Source organism: Halichoerus grypus, chromosome 2, assembly GCF_964656455.1.
Source record: "Halichoerus grypus chromosome 2, mHalGry1.hap1.1, whole genome shotgun sequence".
Lineage (NCBI taxonomy): Eukaryota > Metazoa > Chordata > Mammalia > Carnivora > Phocidae > Halichoerus > Halichoerus grypus.
The window spans coordinates 99,314,227-99,330,663 of NC_135713.1; the positions used below are offsets into that span (position 1 = coordinate 99,314,227).

A 16,437-nucleotide genomic window follows, 5' to 3' on the forward strand; every position below is an offset into this window, starting at 1 on the left:
GGGGGTCCTGATTTATAGCATTGGCTGATTTCTATGATGTAAGTACTCCCACAATCACCAACTTCAAGCTACCAGTGTAAAGTCACTGAAGGCAAAGTTGGAAAAGGCTAGCAAATGACTCTCTTCATCTGTTACAAGCAAGCTCAGCACACCACTTCAGGTAGAGGAGGGCGCAGCACATTCCTGGGGCTAAGTGCAATGATGGCCATGGGGTTGATTCAGGAGAACCCCAAAGGAAGGAAAAACTCATGGAGAAGGAATTTTGCTATAGTAATAGGGAGCATTCAGCTTTACTTCTGTGTTTCCAGCTGCTTTTGGATCACCTAAACCTGGATATTCTGTCCACTACCTTGAATGCCATATCTTAAAAACCAAACCCTTGCCTACCCTCCCAAACCAATATTTGTTGATTTTCCTGCTTCTTTTCAGAGGACCCCTTTTTCCCCATCTTTGACCTCTTGTTCTTTGTTATACACATGTACTCCCAGTGGTGCTGACCTTCCAGAATGATAGGATTATTATGTCCTGGGATAATTTACTTCCATAGTCCATGAGGACATAGGAATGCTCATAGGTAGCTGAGTTTATCAGGAACTGTCCATTGCTCCTTTCTTTGGTCTGCCCACATTACATGCTCCTGCCTTTGAGAGGTCTGGGAGCCACTGAATCCACGTCATCCCTGAGAAGTGCAGTTGGACTGTTCTCCATTTCCAGGACCATCTAACAGGGTCACCAAGACCCCACCATAACTGTTCCCATGAAGCCAACTCATTGATTCCCTAGATATTTGTGGCCTCTAGGTTAAGAGTTCTGGGCCAGATCATGTCTAAAGTCTTCTACAAGTTCAAATACAATGTGATTAGTTTAAGTCTTTTATGCTCCCCCAAGCTTAGTCAGTCTCTCACTGTCTTTCTCTCAGAGGGAGACAGAGATATACAGACAGATTGGGAGAGGGAGAGAAGGAGAAATTTTTCTTACTTAATTGGTCCTTTACAGCCAAATAATGGCTCATAATTACCAAATTAATAAAGCATCTTTATATTCATAAGGTGCTCACAAACAAATGGATATGAGCTTGTAAATTATGTTTCAGTGAAGAGTATGACTAATGAGTTAATACACAAAAGCTGGAAATAAATTTTAATGTTATTGCAACTCTTTCAGAATGTTTACTTGCAATCATCTAATACAAATAAAAAACAGCCCCAAATAAGATGTTCAGTTTCATTTTTAAAAAGAGAAATGAGCTATTGCAGTTATTTTTTAAGCACTGATTTTGGACTTATTTTTCACATTGTGGGTTTTACCATGTAAATATATTACAAAATTCAGCATTTTGTTAAGAGATTTTTTTTTTTTTTACTTTTATCAACTAGCTCCTTCACAACCTTTAGGTAGAGACTTCAATATTATCCTCTGCTACAGAAAGAAAATTCAGGATTTTTTTAAAAGAAAAAAAAAAAAGAACAGTCAGGGCACCTGGGTGGCTCAGTTGGTTAAGCATCTGACTCTTGATTTCAGCTCAGATCATGATCTCAGGGTTGTGAGATCGAGCCCTGTGTCAGGCTCTGCACTCAGCAGAGAGTCTGCTTCTCTCTCTCCCTCTCCCTTGCCCCTCCCTCTGCTTACGCTCTCTCTCTAAAATAAATACATCTTAAAAAAAAAAAAAAAGAACAGGCATACAAATAGTCACAGACCCAGTGACAAGCAGTTACTGGTCATTTACTTCTCAGTTATGGGAAACTGCAAGGCAAAAATACCTGATGCCCTCTGCTCTCTATTGCCACCCAGCTAACTTTCATAGGTTAGTGGGAAACATTGCCCAGGACAAAATAAAGGACACACTGGCTTGTTTTGGGGGGCAGATATTTATTGAGCACACACACCTGCCAACGCTGGTGATTCTCTCTCTTTCTTTTTTTTTTTTTTTAAAGATTTTATTTATTTATTTGACAGAGAGAGACACAGCAAGAGAGGGAACACAAGCAGGGGGAGTGGAGAGGGAGAAGCAGGCTTCCCGCCAAGCAGGGAGCCCGATGCAGGACTCGATCCCAGGACCCTGGGATCATGACCTGAGCCGAAGGCAGACACTTAACAACTGAGCCACCCAGGCGCCCTGATTCTCTCTCTTTCTTTTTCCTTTCTAATACCCCAAATGGCTAAAAGTATTGTCAACTCCTAATACAGTATTATGTCCTTAGCTTACAAATAAGTTGTAGGAGAAACAAGTATTTTATGATGGCCAATGAAAAAAGAAAAAAAAACTCTTACTCCTGGCTTGTGTGGGGAATAGAAATATATTTGGTTTGTCTTTTCACCCTGATCAAAACAGTCTCTATAATCTCTTTTGTTATGATATTCAGTTGATTGGACAAAGGAATGCAACATACATTAGTTTGGGTCTGCCAAAGAGCAGATGTCAAGATGGGGTTAGATGTGCAAAAGATTTCTTGAAGTCAGGAGAACAGGAAAGGAAAGGAGAGCTTTTAGACTGCAATAGAGGTCTAATACCTGTAAAAGGAGAGAGAACAAGGGAAGACTGGGTAAGAAGAGTCTCAGACTAAAGTTTCAAGCCTGTGGAGAATCCTTGACACACAGTTATCCTTAGATGAGTCCTGCATCTCATAGACTGTCCTTGCCTTAGTACCCCCGCCGTGGTGGCTGGGAACAGGTAGGTGTAAGCATGGCCTTAGCATGAGTGTAGAAGTGGGTCCAGAGGGGCAGCAGCAAGGGGTATCAGTCCCATAGCAGGAGATCTGAGTGGTACATTTTCATGGCTGCATAATATATCACTGCTGACCTTGAGGAAGTCTCTTACCTGCACCACGCTTCCATTTCCATCGCTACAACCTCTCTCCTGGGCAATAGCCTTAGTTGTTTCTGGGAAGCAGTCTCCCCTGGACATTTCAGCAGCAGCCCTGGGTCACACATGATGCCTCTCAGGAGCACAAATTCCCCTTTCTTCTCCATACTCAGATTAGATACCTAGGATTTTTATTCTTTGTTTTTAATCATATTTCCTGATATTGTGAGAGGAATGGGAATGCCAGTTGCAATGAATGGCTACCCTGGTGTTGTCCAGTCACTAATGTAGTCAGTTCTGTGACGAAGTCCTTTGGGTAAAGAGGATATCTGGATGACTGAAGAAGCCAGAGAATAGCATTCAGTCCAGTGGCTTTTGTTCCCAGAATCTACCCTCCCCTTGCTTCATGTTTGGTAAAGAATTTATTTTAAAAACACTTTGCCCAGAGGAACAAGTAGAACTTTTATTTGATATTGCCTTAACCATATCAGAGATATTAGAGCCCGGAGTTAAAAAAAACTAAAACAACCCATTGTTCTTAGATGAGCTTATACGAATGGACTACTCAGCCCCAGTTGGTTTCAAGGTAACTTTGTTTGTACTTGGTTTTAGCTTTGCCTAGATTGCCTTATAGAAAGAATGGTATCCTGCTTTAGCCCTGGCTGTGGTCAGACATGTTACAAATGTGTGGATCCTAGTTGAAGCATGATGCTAGCAAGGAAGAGCTTAGGCTGGAGAAGTCAGAGTTGGGCTCCACACGGTGGCAGTGACTTTCACATCGATCATGGGCATTTTTCTAGAAAACAATAATGAAAGGACAGACGTGGGAGCATGTAACAATTAGTTATCAGACAGATAAGTTCAGTTTATCAATCTGTAAGTTATTCAAAAATTACTTGTTTTGTCTCCAGTATTATGACCAAAACAAACACGGTTTCTATCATATTGGCTCTGTCTAATAGAGGAGAGAGACAATAATACAAACAAGCCTTCAACCTAACTAACCTCAGTGCCTTTGCCAGACTGCTAGTCTAGGCAAATATGCTATGCATGGATTTAACAAAGCAATTGACAAAGGGTCTCATGATTTTCTGGAAGGCAAAATGGAATGATGTGAGCTGGATAATAGTATAGTCTCATTTTATACTTGGGTCCAAAAAAATGAGCTGTTCAACAACAAAGATAATGAGGACATGCAGGCCAAGAGATTTCTTGGAAGAGATTTGGAGGGTCTGAGAAAGAAAAGCCAGCATGACTCAGCACTTCTCCAAGATAGCCCAGATCTGCTGAATCTGTAGCCTACAGTGTGGAGGGTTCACAGCAAACCAGAGATCCTGCAGCCAGGGATGCAGTGGTCCAGGGGGATCAGCAAGTGCCATCTAAGAAGTACCAGTGACTCCATTAGGTGTGGTCTGATACACAACTGTAGAATTATTAAGTCACTGTCTAATTAGAAAGTTGTTATGAAAACACAACACAGAATATTTTTTTTAATTATAGTTTTCTGGCAGAATGCCAACAGGGAGAGGTCACAAGATATAATGCATGCCTGGATTATATCACTACAAACAACAAGCAAGATCTCATAAATAAATTGTTATAATTGACAATTAAATCAGGTCCAGATGTTTTTATTTTATTCAGAACAAAAGTAAGAAAAATATTGAGCTGGGTAATATTTGAGGGCTTACTTACGTGCCTGGAGATACGCTAAGTATTTAACGTGCACTGGTTCCTTTAAAACTCACAGCAATCGATGATGTCAGTGCTATTATTATCCCCATTTTGCAGGGAAGACGCTGAATCTTGACCAAGGCCAATAAGCAGTAAGTCATGATCTGAATCCAGGTTTGCCTGGCTCCAGAGCTTACTCTCGATGTCATTAACTAATACTGCCTCTTGCAAGTAAAATTTTCTTATTATAAATAATCATGTGAACACCACCAACTTTTTAGACATGATAAGTGTGTTTTAATCAAATATCTGTGTAGTATAGAAAACATTGTCCTATATTTCCCTCAGGTAAAGCATCAGGTCTATATCCTTTTTGTTGGTTTGCTTTTAGCATAACAGGAGAAATTGTGTTTTCAAAGCTACATTCCAGAAAAGTAATGACAAGCAGCACCTCCATCTTTAGGGACAGTCTGATATTCTTGTTAAAAAGGAAACATCAGGTCCAAAATGGAGTCACTTGTACTAAGTCCCATGTCAGCAAACCAAGGCTTGATACCTAACCTAACTGCAGCTTCAATTACCTGGTCAGCCCTAGTGAGGTAATCGGCCCACCTGATATGCCCTTTCTGTTCCCCTTATGAGGGTGACCTTGCCTGAAACAATGCATTCATTTATTTTTAATTAATTTTTTATTTTTGTTATTGAAGTATAGTTGACATACGTTATATTACTTTCAGGTGTACAGTACAGTGATTTGACAATTCTATATATTACTCACTGCTACATGATTAAGTGTAGTCACCATCTATCCACCATACGTCATTATTTATAATATTATTGACCATATTCCCTATATTGTACTTTTCATCTCCATGACTTACTTATTTTATGACTGGGAGTTTGTACCTCTTCATCCTCTTCACCTACTTTACCCATACCCCCATCTCCCTCCCCTCCAGCAACCAACAGTTCTCTGTATTTATGAATCTGTTTCTGTTTGTTTGTTTTGTTCCTTTCATTTTTTTTAGAGTCTGGATATAAGTGAAATCATATGTTATTCATCTTTGTCTGACTTATTTCACTTAGAATAATACCCTCTAGGTCCATCTATGTTTTCACAAATGGCAAGATCTTATATGATCCAGCAGTTCCACTACTGGGTATTTACCCAAAGAAAATAAAAATACTAATTCAAAAACATGCATGCATCTCTACGTTTACTACAGCGTTATTTACAATATAGCCAAGATACAGAAGGAACCCAAGTATCCATCAATACATGAATGGATAACGAAGATGTGTGTATATATATACACACACACACACACACACACACACACACAATGGACTATTACTCAGCCATAAAAAAGAATGAAACACCGTTTTGTTTGCTACTTTCCTTTCCCCCTTTTCTGCCTTTAAATGCTCTTCCTTTTCTACAGCTCAGCAGACTTCTATTTGCTAGATGGGGTGCTGCCCAATTCATGAATTGTTGAATAAAGCCATTTTGATCTTTAAATGTACTCCATTGAAATTTTGCTTTTTAACACTCTTAACATAGTCTTCTCTAAAAACCATTAATTACCTTATATTGTATACCGCAGTCTCAATTTTTAAAAAAATCTAAGTCCACAGTTATTTATTTTTCCTTTGTAGAATTCTGACTTTGTGTTGATTTAATTCAGAAACAGTTTAAGGGGGCTGTCTGGGTGGCTTGGTCAGTTTAGTGTCCAATTCTTGGTTTTGACTCAGGTCATGATCTTGAGGTCATGAGATTGAGCCCTGTGTTGGGCTCTGCACTCAGCACAGAATCTGCTTCAGATTCTCTCTCTCTCTCATTCCCACTTGCACTGTCTCTCTCTCTCTGCAAAATAAATAAATAAATAAAATCTTTTAAAAAAGGGAGAGTTTAAGAACAAGACCTGGATTTTCATTTAAGACTTTATTTTCTCCGAATCTGATCCATGGGAAGTGATTTTTGTGGTACATATGCTCAGTATATAACAGATCATAGTGCTGTATCACTGACTTTCACTCTGTGGGCTTCCATCCCTGAATCTTTCTGCTTTGGGGAGACAGTGTGCTTAGCTCCAGTCTGTAGATCTCGATTCCCTTAAACCAGTTATAATAATCCTTCTGTTTTGTCAGATACCCACTATTCCAATCTCCCTTGCAACTAGTGGTGGCCATGGGATCCAGTCTTCATCAATGAGATATATGGGTGAAGTCTGTTAAGAGGATTTTAAGAAAGATTTTATTTTCAGATACTACAACAGACACAAGAAGAAAAGCTTACTGGCGCCACACTTTGTCTCGTTTCTACTTGCTTCTTATGTGAACATGTTGCCTGGAAAGGCAAGCTTCATCTTGTGACCATCAGGCAACATGCTAAAGACAACTGAGCAGAAAGCTAGAAAGGCCTGGATCCTCTGAAGCTGAACCAAGCCTGCCACTGCCTACCTCCCAACTACTCATCAGGTGAGGAAACCAAATTTTTAATTGCATAAGCCAGTGTTAACCAAGTTTCCTATTTCTTGATATTAAAAGTCTTCCTAATGATTAGATATCACAAATGTATGTGTTAAATTTTTAAGACAAGGCACCCCGGTGACACGTGTCAGTGCATTGTTTGCTTGGTCAGTGCTATCAAGATTAAGTCACATGCTCTTGCATTGGTGATTTCTTAACATTCTTGGGTATGACAGGCCACTTCCAAAAGGTTGGTTATCACATTATAACAGAAATAACTATATAATACACTTGCTATTTTTCATGAGTATTCAGTATGAAATACATTTTAGAAGAAAATCTGCTGGCATTGATTTTTTCCTCCCAGGATCACCTGCAAACATTTAAATGAATGCTCCTGATTTGGAAAAGACTGACCCAGCAAGCTCCTCTCTTCCCACTTAAAGCCACCCCCAGGGCTGCAGCTCAGAGCCAGGGAGAGCCTGCTGATCACAGAGGGCAGCTGTGGCAGAGTATTCATTAGAGGAACCCAAACATGCTCAGAAGTACATTTCCTGAAGGTTGCACTTAAGTAGTAAACTTGAAGCAGTTGAAAAAAGAATGCTTGTGAGTTCTCAGTAATTGTGTAATCAAAGCCACCGTGACCCAGATCTAGAGCTGTGTGGTCTGGAAGAGAATGGGTGGGAGATGCAGACCGAAGATGAAGAAAGCACTAGGACATAGGCTGCCTCCTTTCTCACCCGTGGGGAAGGTGTCTAGTGATTCCCCAGTGAAAAGGGATTTGAAGTTAACATCACAGCTGAATTACTTGTTACTTCACTATTAGACATAATTATGCTTTGTAAACAACTCTTGAGCAAAACTACATTCACTTCTTTTTTCATAGTATAGGGCTAGTAATTTCAATTAATCATCTTTTTCACCTTTGTAAGCTTTTTTTTTTTTTTTTAAGATTTATTTATTTGAGAGAGAGAGCATGAGAGCAAGTGGGGAGCGGCAGAGGGAGAGAATCTCAAGCAGACTCCCTGCTGAACATGGAGCCTCTCAAGCAGGCCCATCTCATGAAACATGAGATCACGACCTGAGCCAAAACCAAGAGTCAGATGTTCAACTGACTGAGCCACCCAGGTGCCCCCATCTTTGTAAGCTTTTAAATGATAGAGACCTTTCACAGTGATATTTGTAATGGGTGGACCTAGTTGATGATTTTAGTCAAATTTCTTATCTCTAGAGTGAGCCCCAGTAGGTGAGCAGAAATGCCCTCTTATTTCCCCCATCCTGCTTAATGGTCTAATGTTTATAAAGCACTTCACACAGTCTGCTTATAGTAAACACCACAGATAATAGCTTTCTCTCCTAGCCCTTACAGAGGTCTTTCTCAGCACTGCTTATATTTCCCATGAATAACTGTCATCATCAGTAATGAGGAACGTGATAGTCACACCGTGTCCACCTCTGTTAGATCATACCTTAAAATGGGCAGCGCACTGTAAGAGAGACAGTATCAAAATTCGTCCAGCTGAGACTGAAAATCACATTTTCTGGGGAATGGCTAATGGGTTAGGGATGTTTAGTCTGGAGTAATGAAATCTTAGGAGAAATGTGTTTGAAAGATATCTTCAACCCTATACAAGGCTGACATGTTGCAGAGGGCTTCGTCTTGTTCTATTTGGGCCCCAGAGGATGGAAATAGGCTCAGTGAGTAAAAGGAGTACAGAAATTATTTTTTAGTCAACCTCCTTCAGTAGTGTGGTTCTCAGGAATCATGGGCTAACGCAAGAGAGTACTGACATTGTTGGTTTGAAAATTTAGGAGACATGGAAACCAGGTATACCTTTGTTTTAACCCAAATCAGACCACAAAGATTTCACCAAGATTTTATAAGCTACACAACTGAACTCTGCTCACAATCCTGCCCCCTTCCACACTATGACCTATAACAGAAGAATCAGGAGATATCTCTCATCCCAGGCACTGCCTCAGCCCTTGACAGCCAAAGATTTGTAACAGTAGTATGAGGCTTAGCACTATGCTTTGAAGAAGCAAAAATAACAAATACTAGATATGCTTGGACTGGTTCCTAAGGGGAGGGGTCTGCTGGAAATAACAATGTTGTTCTAAAGCAATTTGTCAGGGTTAATTAAAAAAAAATAAAGTCATGCAAATATGAGGCTATTCATAACAATTCAAAATCATCTGCCTTGAAGAAATCATCTCAGCTGAGAGGGTGTGAAAATTTTCCTCCAGTCTATTATCTGTCCTTTTCATAACTGTCAGGCTGTATGATTATTGATGTTATTTTCCAACACTTCCGCACACTTTCTCTCCCACTAAAACTCTCTCATGCCTCTGCTTCACTGCTAGGTGTTCTTCGTTCTTGAAAACCAGAGATCCCCCGCATCCAGCATCCTACCAGTGCCCCTCTGGGCTGAGAGGAACAGTAATGAGCTTACAGTAAGAGAAAAGGTAGCCCTCTTATGAGGATGGGGTAGTGATGGAGAAGGTGGTCCCTCTTGCTGACCTTTGGTCCAGTGTCCTGAGACTCCAGGAGGCCAGCTGATCTTCTGTGTGACCAATATGTGAGCTCACCTCTGGCTGCCTAAAAAGATAAACATTGTGAAACCTCTCCCTTAAGGAAAAGTCAAGGAATTTATTTAAAGTCATAATGATCATAAACTCATATATAGAATCCTTGAACACTTAATAGTAACGATATTGGTAAAGGAGACTATAGTCAGTAATTTTTATTAAAAACCTCGTTGAAGCATAATTTTCGTACCATAAAATCACTCAGATTAAATCTACCATGATTTTCAGCAAGGTTATAGAATTTGCAGCCATCACCATTGTCTGATTTCATGTCTTTTCCATCACCCTCAGAAGAAACCTTACTGTTACTCTGCATTCCCAACCCCAGTGCTAGGCAACCTGTAATCTCCTTTCTGTCTCTGTGGGTTGGCCTGTTACGGACACTCCATATAAATGAAATCATACATACGTGTTCTACTGCTCTGACTTCTTCCACTGACCTTAAAATTTTTGAAGTTCATCCATGCTGTAGCATGTGCCAGTACTTCATTGCTTTTTATCGCCAAATATTCCATTGTGTAGACATACCACATTTGTTCATCTGTTCATCAATTGATGGACATTTAAGCCTTTTCCACTTTTTGCCTCTAGTGAATAATAGTGCTATGAACATTCATATATAATAGTCTTTTAAAGGGTTTATCCAAAATCTCATCCTATCTCCTTTCTAGTAGACTAAAAAAGTGTCATAAATGTCCAGATTCTTCCATCTGAGAGCCAATATTTGAACCTGTTTCCTTCTCCATGTCTTCCTTCATGTCTGCCCCTGCCCATTCTTTTGCAACACCATCCAGTACCAAATTACTTGCTATTCTCCAGAAGGCTTTGTAGAATCCACCAACATACCTATTTAAAATATTGTATTTCAGGCTGCATTCCAACTATTAGAATGTTCTAATCAATTTCCTTTCATTCTGTCCTACAATCTCCAGCCAACCCCCTTGGCCCCATTCTTGTGAGGCATAGTATAAAGGTCTCTTTTCAGGACATGGAAACATACAATTTTTAGATGGAAAAATCAGATGCCAGATAGGGATAGCTAGTAGGTAAAACCAGCCACATCTTCTCCAATAGTTAGATCTCTAGCTAACTAAGTAGCTTGGATTACCCCAACACTGATGGTTGGGAGCAGAAGATTCAATTCTACTTTAGAAAGGGAAAAAAATCACTCATTTAAACCTGTAAAGTAAGTTTACAACTAAGCAATACTTCTATTAAAATGGTATAAAAATTTTTCCCTTTTATTCAGATCTCAGAATATAACACATAATCACACTTTGTATTTCCTACAAAGAAAGGTAAGATTTCCATTTATTTTGATGAAGACCTAGTTCATAATATCCAATTGGTAAACTTAATGACCTTGATACTTCAGGAAATTGGACTCCAATAGCTAATGGAAAGACTGATTTTTTTTTTTATTTCTAGCCTTGGCACGTACATATATGCATACACGAAATGCATTGAAATTCCTCAAAATGAGCATAATTACTGACCTTTTTTTTTTAAGATTTTTAAAATGTATTTATTTGAGAGAGAGAGAGAACAGAGTGAGAACATGAGTAGGGGGGAGGGGCAGTGGGAGAAGGAGAAGCAGACTCCCTGCTGAGCAGGGAGCCCGATGTGACCTAGGGCTCTATCCCAGGACCCTGGGATCATGACTTGAGTCGAAGGCAGACGCTTAACTGACTGAGTCACCCAGGTGCCCTTACTGACTTTTTTTCTTAAGGAAGGATCCTTAACGTTCTCGAAACCAAAAAAACCACTTTACCCTATAGCATCAAGGATAATTCTTCAGGGTTCCTACCTACGTGTGAAAGGAGGAGGTTGGACACATTTATAGACAAGGCTTCAAAAGTTGAGGAAAAGCCTGTGCATGAGCCCCAAGCCTGATCTCATCCCAGGTCCCTCCCCTTCAGATTTCCATCTCCTGTAGTCATCAGGTATGTTCTAGGAGGTGGGTTTCCCAGCAGTTCTCCAGAGCCCAGTCCCTCCCTTCAAAAAGGATGTGGTGTCCCCAAAGCCCATTATTTCTTTAATTAGCTCATTCGAGGAATGAGTTTGATTATTAACAGTCAGTTTCTCTTTTCCAACGTCTCTGGAGGTAGAGACTTTTGTGAGTACTGCCAAGGGAGGGAACAAACTCTAATTTTTCCATCTAATCTTGCTCCCCCTTAGTGGCAAAAAATTTTATCCCTCTACCCATAAGCAAAAGATAGTTTATGAGAGGGGTTTAACTTTCACCTATTTGCAGCCTGAAGGATGATTTTGAAGGAGATCAGTATATGCCACCCACAAATATGCCAATTTGATATAAGGATTATGCTGAGCTGAAAGCAATTAAAAATTAACAGGTGCAGGAAGAGTCCTTACCTTTTTCTTTTTTGCCTAAAAGCAGGGTATAAATTTCCCTTTGTGTCGGTGTTTCCTCACCCATTCCTACCACCATACCAAGAAGCAGAGAGCACTCTTACCACTGGAGACAGAAAGTCAACACCAAAACAAGTTTGGTTAAACAGATGTTGGTAAAATAACCCTTATCTTCCATTAATCCCCCCAAATATTTCCTACTCACTTCCTCACAATCTATTGTCCCTTGAAACCCAAATCCCCTTTCCTTTGTTAAAATGGAAAAGTCTAGCCACTTTTTTGTGAACTCCCATGCACTTAAAATACTATAAACATTGTACACCTTTTCTTTTGTAACCTTCTTTTGTTAGTTTTTTTTAGATTTTTTATTGTTATGTTAATCACCATACATTACATCATTAGTTTTTGATGTAGTGTTCCATGATTCATTGTTTGTGCATAACACCCAGTGCTCCATGCAGAACGTGCCCTCTTTAATACCCATCACCGGGCTAACCCATCCCCCCACCCCCTCCCCTCTAGAACCCTCAGTTTGTTTTTCAGAGTCCATCATCTCTCATGGTTCATCTCCCCCTCTGATTTCCCCCCGTTCATTCTTCCCCTCCTGCTATCTTCTTCTTCTTTTTTTTTTTTTTAACATATATCGTATTATTTGTTTCAGACGTACAGATCTGTGATTCAACAGTCTTGCACAATTTACAGCACTCACCATAGCACATACCCTCCCCAATGTCCATCACCCAGCCACCCCATCCCTCCCACCCCCCACAACTCCAGCAACCCTCAGTTTGTTTCCTGAGATTAAGCATTCCTCAGATCAGTGAGGTCATATGATACATGTCTTTCTCTGATTGACTTATTTCGCTCAGCATAACACCCTCCAGTTCCATCCACGTCGTTGCAAATGGCAAGATCTCATTCCTTTTGATGGCTGCATAATATTCCATTGTATATATATACCACCTCTTCTTTATCCATTCATCTGTTGATGGACATCTTGGCTCTTTCCACAGTTTGGCTATTGTGGACATTGCTGCTATAAACATTGGGGTGCACATACCCCTTCGGATCCCTACATTTGTATCTTTGGGGAAAATACCCGGTAGTGCAATTGCTGGCTCGTAGGGTAGCTCTATTTTCAACTTTTTGAGGAACCTCCATACTGTTTTCCAGAGTGGCTGCACCAGCTTGCATTCCCACCAACAGTGGAGGAGGGTTCCCCTTTCTCCGCATCCCCGCCAACATCTGTCATTTCCTGACTTGTTAATTGTAGCCATTCTGACTGGTGTGAGGTGGTATCTCATTGAGGTTTTGATTTGGATTTCCCTGATGCCGAGCGATGTTGAGCACTTTTTCATGTGTCTGTTGGCCATTTGGATGTCTTCTTTGGAAAAATGTCTGTTCATGTCTTCTGCCCATTTCTTGATTGGATCATTTGTTCTTTGGATGTTGAGTTTAAGAAGTTCTTTATAGATTTTGGATACTAGCTCTTTATCTGATGTGTCATTTGCAAATATCTTCTCCCATTCTGTTGGTTGTCTTTTGTTTTTGTTGACTGTTTCTTTTGTGTGCAAAAGCTTTTAATCTTGATGAAGTCCCAATAGTTCATTTTTGCCCTTGCTTCCCTTGCCTTTGGTGATGTTTCTAGGAAGAAGTTGCTGCGGCTGAGGTCGAAGAGGTTGCTGCCTGTGTTCTCCTTTAGGATTTGGATGGACTCCTGTCTCACATTGAGGTCTTTCAACCATTTGGAGTCTATTTTTGTGTGTGGTGTAAGGAAACGGTCCAGTTTCATTCTTCTGCATGTGGCTGTCCAATTTTCCCAACACCATTTGTTGAAGAGACTGTCTTTTTTCCATTGGACATTCTTTCCTGCTTTGTCAAAGATTAGTTGACCATAGAGTTGAGGGTCCATTTCTGGGCTCTCTATTCTGTTCCATGGATCTATGTGTCTGTTTTTGTGCCAGTACCATACTGTCTTGATGATGACAGCTTTGTAATAGAGCTTGAAGTCCGGAATTGTGATGCCGCCAGCTTTGCTTTTCTTTTTCAACATTCCTCTGGCTATTCGGGGTCTTTCCTGGTTCCATACAAATTTTAGGATTATTTGTTCCATTTCTTTGAAAAATGTTGATGGTATTTTGATGGGGATTGCATTGAATGTGTAGATTGCTCTAGGTAGCATTGACATCTTCACAGTATTTGTTCTTCCAATCCATGAGCATGGACGTTTTTCCATTTCTTTGTGTCTTCCTCAGTTTCTTTCATGAGTATTTTAGAGTTTTCTGAGTACAGATCCTTTGCCTCTTTGGTTAGATTTATTCCTAGGTATCTTATGGTTTTGGGTGCAGTTGTAAATGGGATCGACTCCTTAATTTCTCTTTCTTCTGTCTTGTTGTTGGTGTATAGGAATGCCACCGATTTCTGTGCATTGATTTTATATCCTGCCACTTTACTGAGTTCCTGTATGAGTTCTAGCAGTTTTGGGGTGGAGTCTTTTGGGTTTTCCACATAAAGTATCATATCATCTGCAAAGAGTGAGAGTTTGACTTCTTCTTTGCCGATTTGGATGCCTTTGATTTCTTTTTGTTGTCTGATTGCTGTGGCTAGGACTTCTAATACTATGTTGAATAGCAGTGGTGATAGTGGACATCCCTGCTGTGTTCCTGACCTTAGGGGGAAAGCTCTCAGTTTTTCCCCATTGAGAATGATATTCGCTGTGGGTTTTTCATAGATGGCTTTTATGATATTGAGGTATATACCTTCTATCCCTATACTCTGAAGAGTTTTGATCAAGAAAGGATGCTGTACTTTGTCAAATGCTTTTTCTGCATCTATTGAGAGGATCATGTGATTCTTGTTCTTTCTTTTGTTAATGTATTGTATCACAGTGATTTGTGGATGTTGAACCAACCTTGCAGCCCAGGGATAAATCCCACTTGGTCATGGTGAATAATCCTTTTAATGTACTGTTGTATCCTATTGGCTAATATTTTGGTGAGAATTTTTGCATCCATGTTCATCAAGGATATTGGTCTGTAATTCTCCTCTTTGTTGGGATCTTTGTCTGGTTTGGGGATCAAGGTAATGGTGGCCTCATAAAACGAGTTTGAAAGTTTTCCTTCCATTTCTATTTTTTGGAACAGTTTCAGAAGAATAGGTATTAATTCTTCTTTAAATGTTTGGTAGAATTCCCCTGGGAAGCCATCTGGCCCTGGGTTTTTGTTTGTTGGGAGATTTTTTGATTACTGCTTCAATTTCCTTAGTGGTTATAGGTCTGTTTAGGTTTTCTATTTCTTCCTGGTTCAGTTTTGGTAGTTGATACATCTCTAGGAATGCATCCATTTCTTCCAGATTATCTAATTTGCTGGCATATAGTTCCTCATAATATGTTCTTATAATTGTTTGTATTTCTTTGGTGTTGGTTGTGATCTCTCCTCTTTCATTCATGATTTTGTTGAATTGGGTCATTTCTCTTTTCTTTTTGGTAAGTCTGGCCAGGGGTTTATCAATCTTGTTAATTCTTTCAAAGAACCAGCTCCTAGTTTCGTTGATCTGTTCTGTTCTTTTGGTTTCTATTTCATTGATTTCTCCTCTGATCTTTCTTATTTCTCTTCTCCTGCTGGGTTTAGGCTTTATTTGCTGTTCTTTCTCCAGCTCCTTTAGGTGTAGGGTTAGGTTGTGTACTTGAGACCTTTCTTGTTTCTTGAGAAAGGCTTGTATTGCTATATACTTTCCTCTTAGGACCGCCTTTGCTGCATTCCAAAGATTTTGAACAGTTGTGTTTTCATTTTCATTGGTTTCCATGAATTTTTTTAATTCTTCTTTAATTTCCTGGTTGACCCGTTTATTCTTTAGTAGGATACTCTTTAGCCTCCATGTATTTGAGTTCTTTCCAACTTTCCTCTTGTGATTGTGTTCTAGTTTCAAAGCATTGTGGTCTGAAAATAGGCAGGGGATGATCCCAATCTTTTGGTACCAGTTGAGACCTGATTTCTGACCTAGGATGTGATCTATTCTGGAGAATGTTCCATGGGCACTAGAGAAGAATGTGTATTCTGTTGCTTTGGGATGGAATGTTCTGAATATATCTGTGAAGTCCATTTGGTCCAGTGTGTCATTTAAAGTCTTTATTTCCTTGTTGATCTTTTGCTTAGATGATCTGTCCATTTCAGTGAGGGGGGTGTTAAAGTCCCCCACTATTATTGTATTGTTGTCGATGTGTTTCTTTGCTTTTGTTATTAATTGCCTTATATAATTGGCTGCTCCCATGTTAGGGGCATAGATATTTACAATTGTTAGATCTTCTTGTTGGATAGACCCTTTAAGTAGGATATAGTGTCCTTCCTCATCTCTTATTACAGTCTTTGGTTTAAAATCTAATTTGTCTGATATAAGGATTGCCACCCCAGCTTTCTTTTGGTGTCCATTAGCATGGTAAATGGTTTTCCACCCCCTCACTTTAAATCTGGGGGTGTCTTTGGGTCTAAAATGAGTCTCTTGCAGACAGCATATCGATGGGTCTTGTTTTTTAA

At 39.8% G+C, this 16,437-nt stretch overlaps 2 long non-coding RNA genes across 3 annotated transcripts in view; one reads left to right on the top strand and one right to left on the bottom strand.

The window, feature by feature from the left end:
* Nucleotides 1–2,440: 2,440 nt before the first annotated feature.
* The window catches only part of LOC118522812 (uncharacterized), a 127,766-nt gene continuing 113,769 nt past the window's right edge, over nucleotides 2,441–16,437 (bottom strand). For both annotated transcript variants that reach the window (XR_004910798.2, XR_013445750.1), the window contains 2 exons: nucleotides 9,468–9,545; nucleotides 2,441–3,599 (listed from right to left, as the gene is read on the bottom strand). This is a non-coding gene — a long non-coding RNA (uncharacterized LOC118522812). The remainder of the gene's footprint in view (nucleotides 3,600–9,467; nucleotides 9,546–16,437) is intronic.
* LOC118522814 (uncharacterized) overlaps nucleotides 6,747–16,437 on the top strand; it is a 44,558-nt gene continuing 34,867 nt past the window's right edge. Inside the window, exons 1-2 of the long non-coding RNA XR_013445752.1 lie at nucleotides 6,747–6,955; nucleotides 9,311–9,400. This is a non-coding gene — a long non-coding RNA (uncharacterized LOC118522814). The remainder of the gene's footprint in view (nucleotides 6,956–9,310; nucleotides 9,401–16,437) is intronic.